Source organism: Microcebus murinus, chromosome 7 (assembly GCF_040939455.1).
Source record: "Microcebus murinus isolate Inina chromosome 7, M.murinus_Inina_mat1.0, whole genome shotgun sequence".
Lineage (NCBI taxonomy): Eukaryota > Metazoa > Chordata > Mammalia > Primates > Cheirogaleidae > Microcebus > Microcebus murinus.
In genome coordinates this window covers 21308679-21324593 of record NC_134110.1, presented here as the reverse complement: position 1 = coordinate 21324593, position 15915 = coordinate 21308679, and positions in this window count along the sequence as shown.

Here is a 15915-nt window from a genome sequence, read left to right as displayed (position 1 = left end):
GTCTATCAAAATAATACTGAGGACCTTCTGTGGAATTCAACTTTTTAACTTAACTTTCACAAGAACAGAACTAGAAAGAGCTAGAGAACTATCTGGTGGTGCCTAGCTGCCACAGATCTTATAAGTGAAGACCCCATTATTTTTCTTTTGCTTGAGATCTATTAATAATACTCTACACAAAATTTATTACCTAGTTCCAAACTATTCTTGATGAGTGATACAAAAAACACATTACAATGCTATTTGACAATCTCAAAGGGGTATTTTGGCTTTGAATAGATCAATGATCTATAGCTCTGAAAGACTGGTATTAGATGTGTGAAACAAAAGTCTACTGGTTACTACCTTCAAACTGGACAGAAACTTGTTTTCCTTAGTAAACTAATGCCTGCCTTTATTGTAGTCCTTGACATCACCCAGGTTCTGTTTTCACCCATTAGTTTCTCCCCTAAGAAAAAGGATCTTGAGGCAACTTAATTCTAGAAGGAGAAAAACTAGGCCTTGATATAAAAATCCAAATCCTAACCACTCTAGAGGAATTCTGGATTTCTTTCTTCTCTTCCTAAACCTCTCCAATTCATACTTTACTTAAGGCCTGGAAAGGAGGGAGCCTTTCCCATGTGCTGTGCAGCAAATAGCAGGCAAGTTAAACAATGTTCCCCCTTGACTCAGAGGGTCATGAAATTGTTCAGAATAGAAGTGACTTCATATTCAGTATTGAAATCTCAAGGGGAAAGTGTGTTGTTTTAGGGGAAAGAATGCTGAATTTACATGCCTGCGTATCTCTCTAATATTACTAATAAGGACCAGGAAACAAACAAAGATACAACAAAATGAGGTAATTTGGCTAATAGTCTCATTATCTGGTCTTTTGGGCTCATCACATTGTGGACAGTATAGACTGTCTTGCTTTAACCTGTATGTTTCAGACTCCTGGCTTAGTAGCAGAAAAAAAAAATAAAAACTTTGATCACAATCTTAGTATGGGTCTGTGTTGAGGGTTAGGGTTGAGACATGAGAAGCCCAGAAGCGGGACAGGAGTTTGCCAAAGAGTAACCTGTGAACATGTCAGTTCACTAGGGGGACTTTCCACCAATCAGGGATGTCTGCAAATGGACCCCACCTTGAAGCCTGAGGGCTACAGCCAGGATGTCTGCAAACCAACCAGGCTAGAAATGGGAGATAATGATTAAAGGATCTCAAGCAGATAAGAGCAGTTTGCTCTTCTGCTGAGAATCCGTAAAAAAAAAAAAAAGAAAAAAAAAAAAAAAAAAAAAAAAAGAGCAGTTTGCTATTCTAAGCCTGAGGCAATGTTCCTATCTCTCTTCTGAGTTCACTTCTCAGTAAAGGAAGGAACTAGATAAAGAATTACATTGTCTCTTTATTCCTGTATTCCTGTTTAGATTACACGCTTTACTGTTAACTCACAGAGCTTTTCATGTGAAATCATTGTAATCTATAACATGAAAAAGAGAGTAAAAACAGACACTAGACTTAAGTCAGTACCACATTTCTCATGGGAATACTGGTGGTCCCCTGACTTCCCCACACCCTTTCACCTTACTTTTTTTTCTGTGTCTTTGTTTCTCCCATCTCTTGCAACACACACTGGACTTGGTTATATCTGGGGCATCACGAATCCCCATAGGTCTGTGTTGCTGACTTCAGATATGTGATCTCCAGAATCTTAAATGTACCTGCTCATCCACTGTTCCATATAATGATACAGCCAAGTACCTAAGCTATCCATACCCACACAGCTTACTGTACTTATTAGCTTGATTTTATTATTATACTGTCTTCAGAAACATAACTATAGATGTTCTGAACTTGTAAATAATATTATTGTTTATCCTGGAAGCTTCATGAAGAACATAAACTCATCAAAAGGAAGCATCAGACCACAGTTTATGCCTCAAAACTCTTAGAATCCTTCATCTCAGAATCCTCTCCTTGCTGTGTCTATCAATTCTAAACTGACATGACCTGACCCTCACCTGACCCTAATTAAGCACCCATACTGAAAGACTCCTCTTAGGTGAAACTTCAAACCCAAATATCCTGATATTGTCTCCCCTCCTCCAATATGCTCCAAAGACTCTGCCAGGGTAAGCTCTCCCTTGCTGAAGTAAGAATATTCTCAGGTTGATGTATCAATAGATAGTTTGGCAATATTTTTTAGGAGCCAGCATTTGGCATATGAAACATAATGATGTTTGAACAAATTTAATGTTGTAGATATTGTGCTAAGTAAAACTTTTGCCAACTCATCTCTTAGTTTTGGCAATGGCTAGCACACTGCACCTCCTCTCAGCCCAGAGACGACCAGTAAAACATGGTGAATGGGAGTTTGAACCCAGGCAATCTATTCCAGCATTAATTTCCTTTAATGAATATTCACTGGTACCTACTAATATATTCTATTTTCATAATTGCAGGCACCCTTATTATTTTCCTTACAGCTATTTACCTGCTGCCTAGGACAGTTTTTGGCCCATACTACTTACTTCATATTTTTTAAGGTGAATGGCTCAGTGGTACATAAAGTGGTATCCTAGAACATGGTCTCTGAATCCAGATATTCAGAGTTAGAATAATAAATGTGACACTTAGTAATTATTTTCCTTGGCTTCCTCATCTTTGAAATGAGGAAAATAATATCTCTTTATAGGTTTGGTGTAAAGATTATATGGTAGAATTATATTAATATAAAACAACCACAGATGGTAGAACTGTAAGGGCCTGGTTGCAGCCCAAAGCTGCTGGCTCACTTGTGCGAGCCCGGATAACAGAAAATTGGCCCAGGGGAGGAGTAATCGGCTTCTGGAAACTGCTAGCTTGGGGCCCAAAGGTAGAGCTATCGGCTAAACGCATATTTCTGCTTCTGAGAATCGCTTGCTTGCAGCTAGACGCATAGGTTCGGTGCCAGATAAAGGGAGAAAGGCCCCCTTCCCGCCGGCGGGCTACCAGTCCAGCAATCATTTTAAAGACTAACACGCACAATCAGCTTGTGCAGCGCGGGTGTTCAAGAGGGAGGGGGGATAAAAGGGCAGCCCCAGCTTTGGTCAGGGTCCTTGCCTGTAAGAGCGACCACTGCGCTGGCGCTCTAGGACCTGGACCCTGGCTAGCCAGAAAATAAAGCTCCTCTTGAGTGATTGCATCCTTGGTGTATTTGTTCGTCTGCCTGGCGGGGTGCAGGAAGCCGGTCCCTAACAGAACGTGCTTAGTCCCACAAAAATAGTGTCTATTATTATTATATTGTTTTTACTCTAGTATTTTTCTTTCATGCATATGATTGCACAAAGTGGCATATCCCCTTACTTTTTTTATACTTTAGCTTGTCCCTTGTTATTTAGTAGCATAAAATAAGTTTTTCTATATTTTAGGGTTTTCTTAGTGTTTTTTAATTTTTAAGGTTTCTATCTGAGTGTCTAGAGACTACACAGAGAAGTAGATTGTAACTGTTTAATGCCTCACATGTTTCAGCACGGAATAGGGATTAAAGGGAAGAGAAAGAGCAGGTAAAGTGTATAAGAGAGTAGCTTGTGTTTTTATTGTAATGGAGATTCTTCCAAAAGGCTATAGAATTAAATAACTCTAAAAGTTAAATCTCATTATTTTAGCTATGGATTTTCTTCAGAAAGGAGTCTATCATGGAGGTTGTAACTATAAGAAACTTCCCACAGTGGGTAAGGAGCAAATCCCTCTGCCAATTAACTCAGTCATTCACAATTGTGGTGATTCATTCAATAGACAAACATTACTGTAGCATCTTCTCTATGCCAGGTATTGTAACAGCACAAGAACACAACCCTCACTCTGGCTGCTCTCAGGGAACTCATGCAATGCTGCCAATGCGCTTTTGCCCTCTATATCATATTCACCTGCATTTCTGATACTCACCTCAAAGAAGCTTCCTTCATTCTATCCTTTGGACTTTACATATATGTTCATACTAAAACTCACACCAGATTAAAGGAATCAATAATGTGTAAGTATCTGTGTGTGTATATAGATATATTTTTCATTATTAAAATTACATATAGCTTTATATATGTGTGCCTGTGTATATATACAGCTGTCTCTTGGTATCTGGGAGGACTGGTTCTAGAACCCCCACGAATATCAAAATCTGCAGTTGCTCAAGTCACTTATATAAAATGGTATAGTATTTGCATAACCTATACACATTCTCTCATATGCTGTATATCATCTCTAGATTACTTATAATATCTAATACGGTACAAATGCTGTGTAAATAGTGGTTATACCATATTGTTTAGAGAATAATGACAAGGAAAAAGTCTATACATGTTCAGTACAGACAAAATCATCCTTTTTTTAAAAAACATATTTTCAATCTATGGTTAAATTCATGAATGTGGCCCACAGATAGGGAGGGTTGACTATATATGCATATACACAAACACACACACAAACACACATACATATATATACATGGCTGGCTGTGTATAATATATATCATCATCCATTCCTTTAATCATTTGATAAACTATTCAAAATATTAAAATTGCATTTATAGAGCACATATCATTATCACAAAGGATAGGAAACACCACTGATATCAGGATACAAAAAGGACAATCTCAAACAGCTCACAGGTTATCAAGGATGAAGGGAACAGTGATAGTAATTAAAATGAAGATGATAACTGCTTGAAATTACAAACCAGTTCCAAGAATGATAATGCAAGCTCTTTTTGAAGACTTATTTAAATGATAATATTTGTCTACATTTTCCCCAATTTATACCTTTAACCTTGTTAATGATGAATCTCATTTCTCCACACCAGGGTAGAGGGAGGTCAGTCCTTCCCAGAAGAGTGTAGGACATGCTGAAGAAAATTCCCAGTGTACTTATACTAGCTATGGTCCTCTCCAGTAGAATTTTCAGGAGAGAAGCCAAAGACAGAAAATATTCAGCACTGCCATTTTTAATTGCAGCTAAATATAACATACAGTTGGCATTATTTCCTCTGTGGCCTACCAAGAACACCAGTAACTGCTTCTTCAAGTTGAGAGATGCTAACATTACATTTTATATCTTAAAAGTCTGTACTCTAATTGCAATTTGAGAAATAGATGGCCCCAATGTTTCCCTTCAATCAAATTTCCCTTCAATACTATGTTCATTTATCTGGATGAAACCCTTCCTGTGGAACAGGGTAATATCCTATTTCTTTAACAGAGAGGTAGTTTCTTTCTCAGATTTGTTCCTTTTATTTATTTTACAAATGTTAGGAAGATAAATGCTAATTTAATTTTTATATGTAAGTAGCCTAAACTTACCAAAACACTATGTAATATATGTTCTAAATGTTCGGAATGGAGGAGAAACACACAGTTATATTAAAAAAGATCAAAATTAAATGAAATGCCACACATCATTTAAGAAAAATGGAGAATTATAAAATAACAAAATGGTAAATGCAAATTAACACAATACTGCCAGTTATGTAAATGAGAGTAATAGGATGATGTTATCAAGTTTCAAAAAGTCATTAAAATAAATATAACCCAACTAAATGTTTAACCAACAAACACAGACATGTCAGAGCTTTCAATAGAAAAATAAGATAGTTACTCTTAATTGATCAAATGTATAATTTACAAAAAGATCAAATTTAATTGAAGTTGTTAAAGGTAAATTTCATCACATCAATATTTATAAAGCAAAAATTGTACAGGATTTTTTTTTTTTTTTTTGAGACAGAGTCTCACTTTGTTGCCCAGGCTAGAGTGAGTGCCATGGCGTCAGCCTCGCTCACAGCAACCTCAATCTCCTGGGCTCAAGCGATCCTCCTGCCTCAGCCTCCCGAGTAGCTGGGACTACAGGCATGTGCCACCATGCCTGGCCAATTTTTTGTATATATATTTTTAGTTGGTCAATTAATTTCTTTCTATTTTTGGTAGAGACGGGGTCTCGCTCAGGCTGGTTTCGAACTCCTGACCTTGAGCTATCCGCCCGCCTCGGCCTCCCAAAGTGCTAGGATTACAGGCGTGAGCCACCGCTCCCGGCCTTGGATTTTTAAGATTTAAAGAAAACTATGAAGAAGCTTTAAAATACTTTACCTAGTATTTGACCAATAAAGGCAATAAAAAATAAGAGTACAGTTAAAATGATTATTAATATGATAGGCTTTAGCTCTACCATTTTGCCAGTTTTATATATTTACCTGTTTACTTTGTTCCTTTCTTCATTCTTTCTTGCATTATTTTCTATTAATCAAGTATTTTTTGTTACTACATTTTTATTTTACTATTGGCTTTAATTATATTTATGTGCATATTTTAAGTGATTGACCTGTGCTTATAACATGCAACTTTAAATTATCACAGTCCAGAGTTAATATATTATAGTACCAGTTTTTGTAAAATATAAGAATCATGCACCACTATAGTTACATTCATCCTTACTCCATCCTATATACAGATTACATTTACAAATCTTAACATCCACAACCCTGTATTATCATTTTAGCTTTCAATAATAATATGGCTCTAAAATACTGAAAGAAAAGATAAAAATATCATATATATTAATATATTTCCTAAATTATTTTTTTCTTCTCTCTTTTCATTCAAGATTCTAATTTAATGTATGTCAATAGAAACATATCTTAAGATAACCCAGTAGTGATATTAGCAGATAAGAACTTTGAAGAACCAATGAAAATATGTTAATTAAAAATATGCTTATAATGAGTGAAAAGAGAAAGAATATAAGCAGAGAAATAAAAATTATAAAAAGAAAGTAAAAACTGAGAAGAATTTTAAATGAAAAATTTAAAATAAAATTGGAATAAATGACTTGTGAACTTGAGCTCAACAGAAATTATCCAATTTAAAAAACACAGAAGAACATAATTTTATAAAAGGAGTGACCTGTGTAAAAATAAAAAGCATTCTCAAATAGGTGTAGTTATAGTTTAGAATGAGGGAAGAGAAGAGGTGAATGGAGAAAAAAATATACTGGAAGAAATGTGAGCTGAAAATATCCTAAATTTTCTCAATACAATCTTTCTATAAATCAAGAATTTCAGTAAACAGCAAACATAAAAACAAACTAACCAAAAAGAACCACCCTATACTTAGACACAAAAAAATATTGACAAAACCTTAAAAGTAAGCAGAGGGAAAAAATATACATTAAATAAACATAAATGATGATATAAGGGATAGTAGAATTCTCTTCAAAAACAACGGAGACTGAAGGTAAAATATATTTTCTGATAAATGAAAGGTTAGAGAATTTGTTGAAATCACACCTCCATGACAGGAATGCTAAAGGAACTTCCTCAGGCTCAAGGGAAAGAGCCAAGGACTAAAACAGGAAGAATCAAAGTAGAAATCATAAATATATGGGTAAATACAGAAAACTATAGTATAATCTCTGAATTTGTTTAAAACCTACTTGCTGTGAAAAGAAAAATTGCAATCTATAGATTTCATACCATGTGTGACTATAAAGTGTGACAAGAGAAAGAAGGACAAAGGAGTACTAATGAAACTACTCTGCCCAAAACAAAGTGTTTTACATGAAACATACTATATCAACTCTAAGCAAACTGTCATAAATTAAAGATACATATTATAACCCATACAGAAACACCTAAACAAAACTATACAGAAGTAGAACTAAAATGTAAATAAAGATTTTACCAAAGAATAAAAAAAATCTACTAATCCAAAAGAACAAAGCAAAGCAGGGAAAGAAGAAAAAACAAGATGAGACAAATAGAAAAAATTATAGCTAAATAATAGGCATAAATCTAGTCATGTAAGTAAAAGTGTATTAGTAAATATATTTAATATAAATGGACCAAAGACTCCAAAAATACAGTCAAACTGGATAAAAGTTTGAATGGTCAAACTGGATAAAAAGATGCATCTATATGCTGTCTACAATTGAAAATCTATGAAAACACAGATAGATTTAAAATTTTAAAAATGGGAAAAGATACACAAAACAAACTGTAAGTATAAGAAAGCTAGTAATACTATTCCAATATCAGACAAAGTAGACTCAAGACAACAAATATTACCCAAGATAAAGGGAAACATACTAAGTTAGCAAAATAGAAAATTCATTAAAAGGTCGTGATAGTCAAAAAAGTATAAAAATTAAAGATCTTCAAATAAATGAAGAACTGAGAGTACTAAAGAAATTCAAAATTATAGGCAGAAAAAAGTAACAAAAAAAAACATACAAAATTATAGGCAGAAAATTTTAACACTACTCTTTTAGTAACTTACAGAACAATAAAAAGTTCACTAAAGATGTAGAAAATCTAAACAATATCTATACAAAATCTGAACAAACACCTTGAATTATTGACATTTACAGACCATTATACTCAATGACTGCTAAATGCATAGTCATGTGCATGTAGAACTTTCATCAAGATAATCACATGCTAGACCATAAGTCTCAAATTTGGACAAGCTGAAATATTACAGAGTATTTCTTTTACCATAATAAAATTAGAATTAGTAACAAGTTACCGAGAAAAGCCCCAAATATTTGGAAATTAAATACTCCACCTAAAAATAACTAATAGGGCAGATGGGGCTGAGAGAGGCCATGTTGGAGAAGTGGTGAAGGTACCTTGTCGAGCCAGGATAGACCTGGCATAGAAGAGGGAGATGCGGCTCCCCTGAAGACAAACAAAAAACATCTTTGGAAGTTTCTCTGCTAGAAAAATATTCTTGCTCTAAGTTTATAATTGCTATAGGAAAAATGTTCACCCTGTTGAGTAGAACTATGTTGATTTGTATTACCTCTTCAGCCATTATGGTATCTGGGCTCTGAACCTTGGCTTTTGGAAGATTTTACACTGGTGGGTTTCTATTGAGTTGATCAGTATATAATGTAGGTCTGACTACTTTCTACAGGAAAATCCATACTCTTAAATGCCCACATCCAAAAGATAGAAAGGTCACAAATCAACAATCTAATGAATCATCTCAAGGAACTGGAAAAGGAAGAGCAAATCAATCTCAAACCCAGCAGAAGAAAAGAAATAACTAATATCAGACCAGAACTAAATGAAATCAAGAACAAAGGAATTATACAGAAGATTAATGAAACAAAAAGTTGGTTATTTGAAAAGATAAACGAAATTGGCAGGCCTCTCACTTGATTAACCAGAAACAGAAAAGAAAGGACTCAGTCAGAAATGAAAAAGGACAACTCACAACTGATGTCACAGAAATACAAAACATCATCTCTGAATACTATAAAAATACCTATTCTCATAACTTTGAAAATGTGGCAAACATGGACAAATTTTTGGAAACATACACTCTCCCTAGGCTCAATCAGGAAGAACTAGATCTCCTGAACAGACAGTATCAAACACCAAAATTGAAGCAGCAAAAAAAAAAAAAAAAAAAAAAAAAAAAAAAAAAAAAACCCACTTTCCAACAACAACAACAACAAAAAACCCCATCCTGGACCAGATGGTTTTACACCCCAATTTTACCACATCTACAAAGAAGAACTGGTACCTACACTGTAGAAATTATTCCATATCAAGAAGAAAAGAATCCTCCCCAACTAGTTCTATGAAGCCAATATCACCTTGATACCAAAGCCAGGAAAGAACACAACAAGAAAAGAAAACTACACATCAATATTTCTTATGAATATAGATGCAAAAATCCTCAATAAGATCTTACTAAATTGGAATTATGCTGCACATCAAAAAGATAATTTATCACAATCAAATACATTTCATCCCAAAAATGCAAGGATGGTTCAACATGTGCAAATCTATAAATGTAATTCACCACATAAATAGAAGCAAAAGCAAAGACCATATGTTCCTCTCAATAGATTAAGAAACAGCATTTGACAAAATATAGCACCTTTTTATGATAAGAACACTTACTAAAATAGGCATAGATAGGTTATAGCTCAAAATAATAAAAGCCATATAGGACAAACCCACAACCAACACCAAACTGAATGGGGAAAAATAGTTGCTCTTTGCTGACTATATGATCTTGTATCTAAAAACCCCCAAAATTCAATCAAGAGACTCCTGGAATTGATAAATAAATTCAGCAAAGTTTCAGGTTACAAAAATCAATGTATGCAAGTCAGTAGCTTTCATACACCAACAGCAGTAAAGCTGAGAATCAAATCAAATGCAATATCTTTCATTATAGCAACAATGAAAATAAAATACCTAGGAATATGTTTAACTAAGGTGGAAGACCTCTACAGGGAGAACTATAAAACATTGAGGAAATAAATTACAGGGAATATAAACAAATGGAAAAACATACCATGCTCCTGGATCAGCAGAATCAACACTGTTAAAATATTTATACTACTCAAAGCAATTTACAGATTTAATGCAATCCCCATTAAAATTCCAATGTCATTTTTCACAGATCTAAAAAAAAATAGTTCTATGCTTCATATGGAACCAGAAAAGATCTTGAATAGCTAATGCAACCTTACATAATAAGAACAAATTCGGAGGCGTTAATTTACCAGACTTCAAGCTATACTACAAGGATATAGTAACCAAAACAGCATGTTACTGGCACAAAAACAGAGACATTGATCTATGGATCAGAACAGAGAACTCAAATATGAAACCATCCTCATATTACCATCTGATCTTTGACAAAGCAGATAAAAACATATACTGGGGTAAAGAATCCCCATTCAAGAAATGGTACTGAGAAAACTGGATAGCCACATGTAGAAGACTGAAACAGGATCCTCACTTCTTACCAGTCACAACAATTAATTCATGATGGATAACAGACTTAAACCTAATGCATGAAACTATAAGAACTGTAGAAGAAAATCTCTTGGATATTGGCCTAGGCAAAGAATTTATGAAGAAGACCCCTAAAACAATCACAGCAGCACTAAAAATAAATAAATGGGACCTGATCAAATTAAAAAAGCTCCTGCACAGCCAAGGACACAATCAATAGAGCAAATAGACAATCTACAGAATGGTATAAACTATTTATATGCTATACATTTAACAAAGGGCTGATAACAAGTATCTACAAAGAGCTCAAGCATATCAGCAAGAAAAAATCAAACAACCAATTAAAAAGTGAGCAAAAGACATGAACAGAAACTTTTCAAATAAAAATAGACTAATGGCCAACAAACACATGAAAAAATTCTCAATGTCTCTAATCATCAGGGAAATGCAAATCAAAACCAGAAAGACATATCACCAAACTCCAGTGAGACTGGCTTTTATCAAAAAGTCCCGGAACAACAGATACTGGCATGGAGGTGGAGAGAAAGGAACACTTATACACTGTTGGTAGGACTGCCAACTAGTACAACCTCTATGGAAAGTAATATGGAGATACCTCAAAGAACTAAAAGTATAACTACCATTTGATCCAGCAATCCCACTAGTGGGTATTTGCCCAAAGGAAAAACAGAAATTTTATAAACAATGCACTTGCACTCAAATGTTTATAACAGGATAATTCACGATTGCAAAAATGTGGAAACAACCCAAGTGTCCACCAGTACATGAGTGGATTAATACAATGTAGTATATGTATACCACAGAGTATTAGTCAGTCATAAAAAATGGTGATCTACTATCTTTTGTTAACAAGTTGGATGGAACAGGAGACCATTCTTCTAAGTGAAGTATCGCAAGAATGGAAAAAACAAACACCACAAGTAATCAATGCCAAATTGGATCTAATTGATCAACACTTATATGTACATATGGAAGCAAAACTCAATGGAAATCAAGTAGGTGGGAAGGGGTAGGATGAGATAGGTTAAATTCACACCTGATGGTACAATGCACACTATCTGGGTGAAGGGCGCACACCTTTGACTTAAACTGTACAAAAGCAAATTATGTAACCAAAAATGTATGTACTACCATAATATTGCAAAATAAAAAAAAGAATATCCTGCTCAAAAAGGAAGTCATTAATTATTATATGTTTATGAAGGCTAAAAAAATAACTAATAGATGAAATTAAATCACAAAAGAAATAATAAACTATTTGAAATGAATGATAATTAAAACAATATATCAAAATTTACACAATCTATTAATGCAACACTTATAGCCTGAAATAGTTATATTAAAAAAGAATAAGGCCGGGCGCGGTGGCTCACGCCTGTAATCCTAGCACTCTGGGAGGCCGAGGTGGGCGGATTGCTCAAGGTCAGGAGTTCGAAACCAGCCTGAGCGAGACCCCGTCTCTACCATAAAAATAGAAAGAAATTAATTGGCCAACTAATATATATAATATAAAAATCAGCCGGGCATGGTGGCTCGTGCCTGTAGTCCCAGCTACTCGGGAGGCTGAGGCAGGAGGATCGCTTGAGCCCAGGAGTTTGAGGTTGCTGTGAGCTAGGCTGACACCACGGCACTCATTCTAGCCTAAGCAAGAAAGCGAGACTCTGTCTCAAAAAAAAAAAAAAAAAAAAGAATAAAGAATCATAAAGAGCTAGACCTATTATTCAACATTAAGAAGGTATCATAGAAGAGCATATTAAAACTAAGATAAGAATATAAAAATAAATACAGATAATATTAGAAATAATAATATAGAGAACCTACATAAGAGAATCAGAAAATCAAAAACTGATTCTTTTAAATGAGAAAAAAAATAAACAAAATACCTAGAAAGAGTGCTCTGAGAAAGTATTACCTATCTTAGGAATGAAAAAGGGTGATCTCTCTATATTTTACAGACACTATAAAGATAATAAGGAAATATTATGGGTAATAGGGGTACTAAGGAAATATTAACAACTATACAATAAATTCAACAAACCTGATAAAATGGGCTAACTCCTTGAAAAAAAGTGCTAATGCCGCCATTAGATGAAACATAATCTTTGAATAATCCTATATTACTAAATGAATTGAAATTATTATTAAAAATATCACAAAGGGATATTCCAGGCCCAGATCATCTCATTGATAAATTTTATCAAACATCCCAGAAAGAAATAAAGTTGACCCTTGAACAATATGAGTTTGTGCTGCATGGGTCCACTTATACACAGATGTTTTTCAATAAATATAATGAAAACACTTTTGTAGATTTGTGACAATTTGAAAAACCTTGCAGATAAACCAAATAGCTTAGAAATATTGAGAAAATGTTTTAGAAAGTTAGATGTGTCATGAATGCATAAAATATACAGATACTAGCCTATTTTATAATTTACTACTATAAAATGTACACAAATATATAATAAAAAGTTAAAATATATAAAAGTTATACATACAAACACTTATATACCATCTGTGACACTATTTGCAGTCAATAGAAATGTAAACAAACACAAAGATGCAGTAATTTGAATTGCATCAAATTAATTGCAGTACATACTGTACTACCTCTCTTTGCTATTGTGGTGTGCTACAGTGTGAGTATCTGCTTAAAATGCCATGTGATGCTTGTCATCTATGTATGAGCAGTTCATCTCTCCAGTAAATTGCATTTCACAGTAAAAAGTGATCTCTGTCATGTATTTTTCATCACGTCTATTGCAATACCATATACCTAGCACTATGGGACCCATACAAAGTGCAACTTGTGATGCTGGAAGTGCTCCTAAGGAGTAGAAAAAAGTTATGACCAAAAAAATTTAAATTGTTTGATATGTACTGGAGATTGAAGTCTGCTCCTGTGGTTGCCCACCATTTCAAGATAAATCAATTGGCATTAAGGACCACTGTAAAAAAAAAAAAAAAAGAAAGAAAGAAAGAAAAAAGGAAAGAAAGAAAAGGAAATTCATGAAGTTGTTGTGGTTACACCAGCAGTCACTAAAATCTTGCACTTTTTGCAAAATGCCTTTTATCTCCTATTAAAAATGCATCTTTTTGTGGGTGCATGATTGCTATAAGAAAGACACACCTGTTGGGAGGGTGGGAGGGGGGAGGAGGGGATGGGTATATACAACCACAATGAGTAAGATGTGCAACATTTGGGAGATGAACACGCTTCTTGAAGCTCTTACTCGAGGGAGGAGGGAGGCATGGGCAATATATGTAACCTTAACACTTGTACCCCCATAATACGCTAAAATAAAAAACAAATAAATAAAAAAAAAGAGAAAGACACACCTATAGATTCTAATATGATGTAAGAAAAAGCTAAGTCATTATATGACAATTTAAAGGGAAAGGAAGATGAGAGATCTACACCTGGAGAACTTAATGCCAGCAAAAGATGGTTTGATAATTTTAGAAAGAGGATTGGCTTAAGAAATATAAAGATAACAGGAGAAGCAGATTTTATTTTTTTTTAGACAAAGTCTCACTTTGTTGCCCAGGCTAGAGTGCCGTGGTGTCAGCTTAGCTCACAGCAACCTCAAACTCGTGGGCTCCAGCAATCCTACTGCCTCAGCCTCCCAAGTAGCAGGGACTACAGGCACATGCTAACATGCTTGGCTGATTTTTTATATGTATTTTTAGTTGTCCAGCTTATTTCTTTATATTTTTAGTAGAGACAGGGTCTCGCTCTTGCTCAGGCTGGTCTCGAACTCCTGACCCCGAGCAATCCGCTTGCCTCGGCCTCCCAGAGTGCTAGGATTACAGGCATAAGCCACTGCGCCCAGCCAGAGGCAGCTTCTAATGACCAAAAGGCAGCAGACAAGTTGTCAGACACCCGTAAGAAAATTATTAAGGAGTAAAGAATATCTGCCGGAACAGGTTTTTAAGCAAATGAAAGTGCCCTATTATGGGGGAAAATGCCATAAAGGACATTTATTAGTAAGGATGAGAAGCGAGCATTAGGATTTAAGGCAGGAAGGGATAGCCTAATTCTGCTGTTTTGTGCAAGTGCAGTGGGGTTTATGATCTGGACTACCTTTATCATAAAGCTGCCAATCCCCAAGTCTTGAAGGGAAAAGATAAGCACCAGCCTCTAGTCTGTTGGTTGTACAACAAGAAGTCCTAGATAACAATAAAATTATTTTTTTTCTAGATTGGTTTCACTGATGCTTTGTCCCTGAATTCAGAAGTACCTTGCCAGTAAGGGAATATTTTTTATAGTCCTTTTGATATCGGACCCCTGGCCACTCAAAACCCCATGAGTTCAACATTGAAGGCGTCAAAGTGATCTCAAGCACAGTATCTCTAATTCAGCCTCTAGGTTGAGGATAATAAGGAGCTTTAATGCTCATTACACATGGTACTTTATGGAAAGGGTTGTCAACATTATGGAAGAGAATCCAGATATAATATCATAAAGTCTGGAAAGATCACACCATTGAAGATGCCCTCATTGTTACAGAAAAAGCTGTGAAAGCCATCAATCCCAATACAATAAATTCCTGCTAAAGAAAGCTGTGTCCATATGTTTTGCATGAGTTCACAGGATTTATAACAGAACCAATCAAGGATATCATGAAAGAGATTGTGGATATGGAAAAAAAAAAGATGGGGGTTGAAGGGTTTCAAGATCTGGATCTTGGAGAAATTCGAAAGCTAATAGACACCACACCAGAGAAATTAACAGATGACTTGATAGAGATGATTGCTTTTGAACCAATGCCAGACAATGAGGAAGAAGATATAGAAGCAGCAGAGCCAGAAACTAATTGACAGTAGACAATGTGGCAGAAGGGTTCCGATTATTCAAGGGTGCTTTTTGACTTCTTTTATAACATGAAAGCTTCTATGATAAGGGCACTGAAACTAAAGCAAACAGTAGAGGAAGGATTGATACTACAGAAACATTTTTAGAGAAATGAAAAATAAAAAAAGTCAGACACAAATTATGATGTAATTCTGTAAAGTAACACCAAGTGTGGCTGCCTCTCCTGCCTCCCCTTCCACCTCCTAAACTTCTTCTGCCTCTGCCATCTCTAAAATGTAAGACCTCTGCCTCTTCCTTCTCAGCCTACTCACCATGAAAA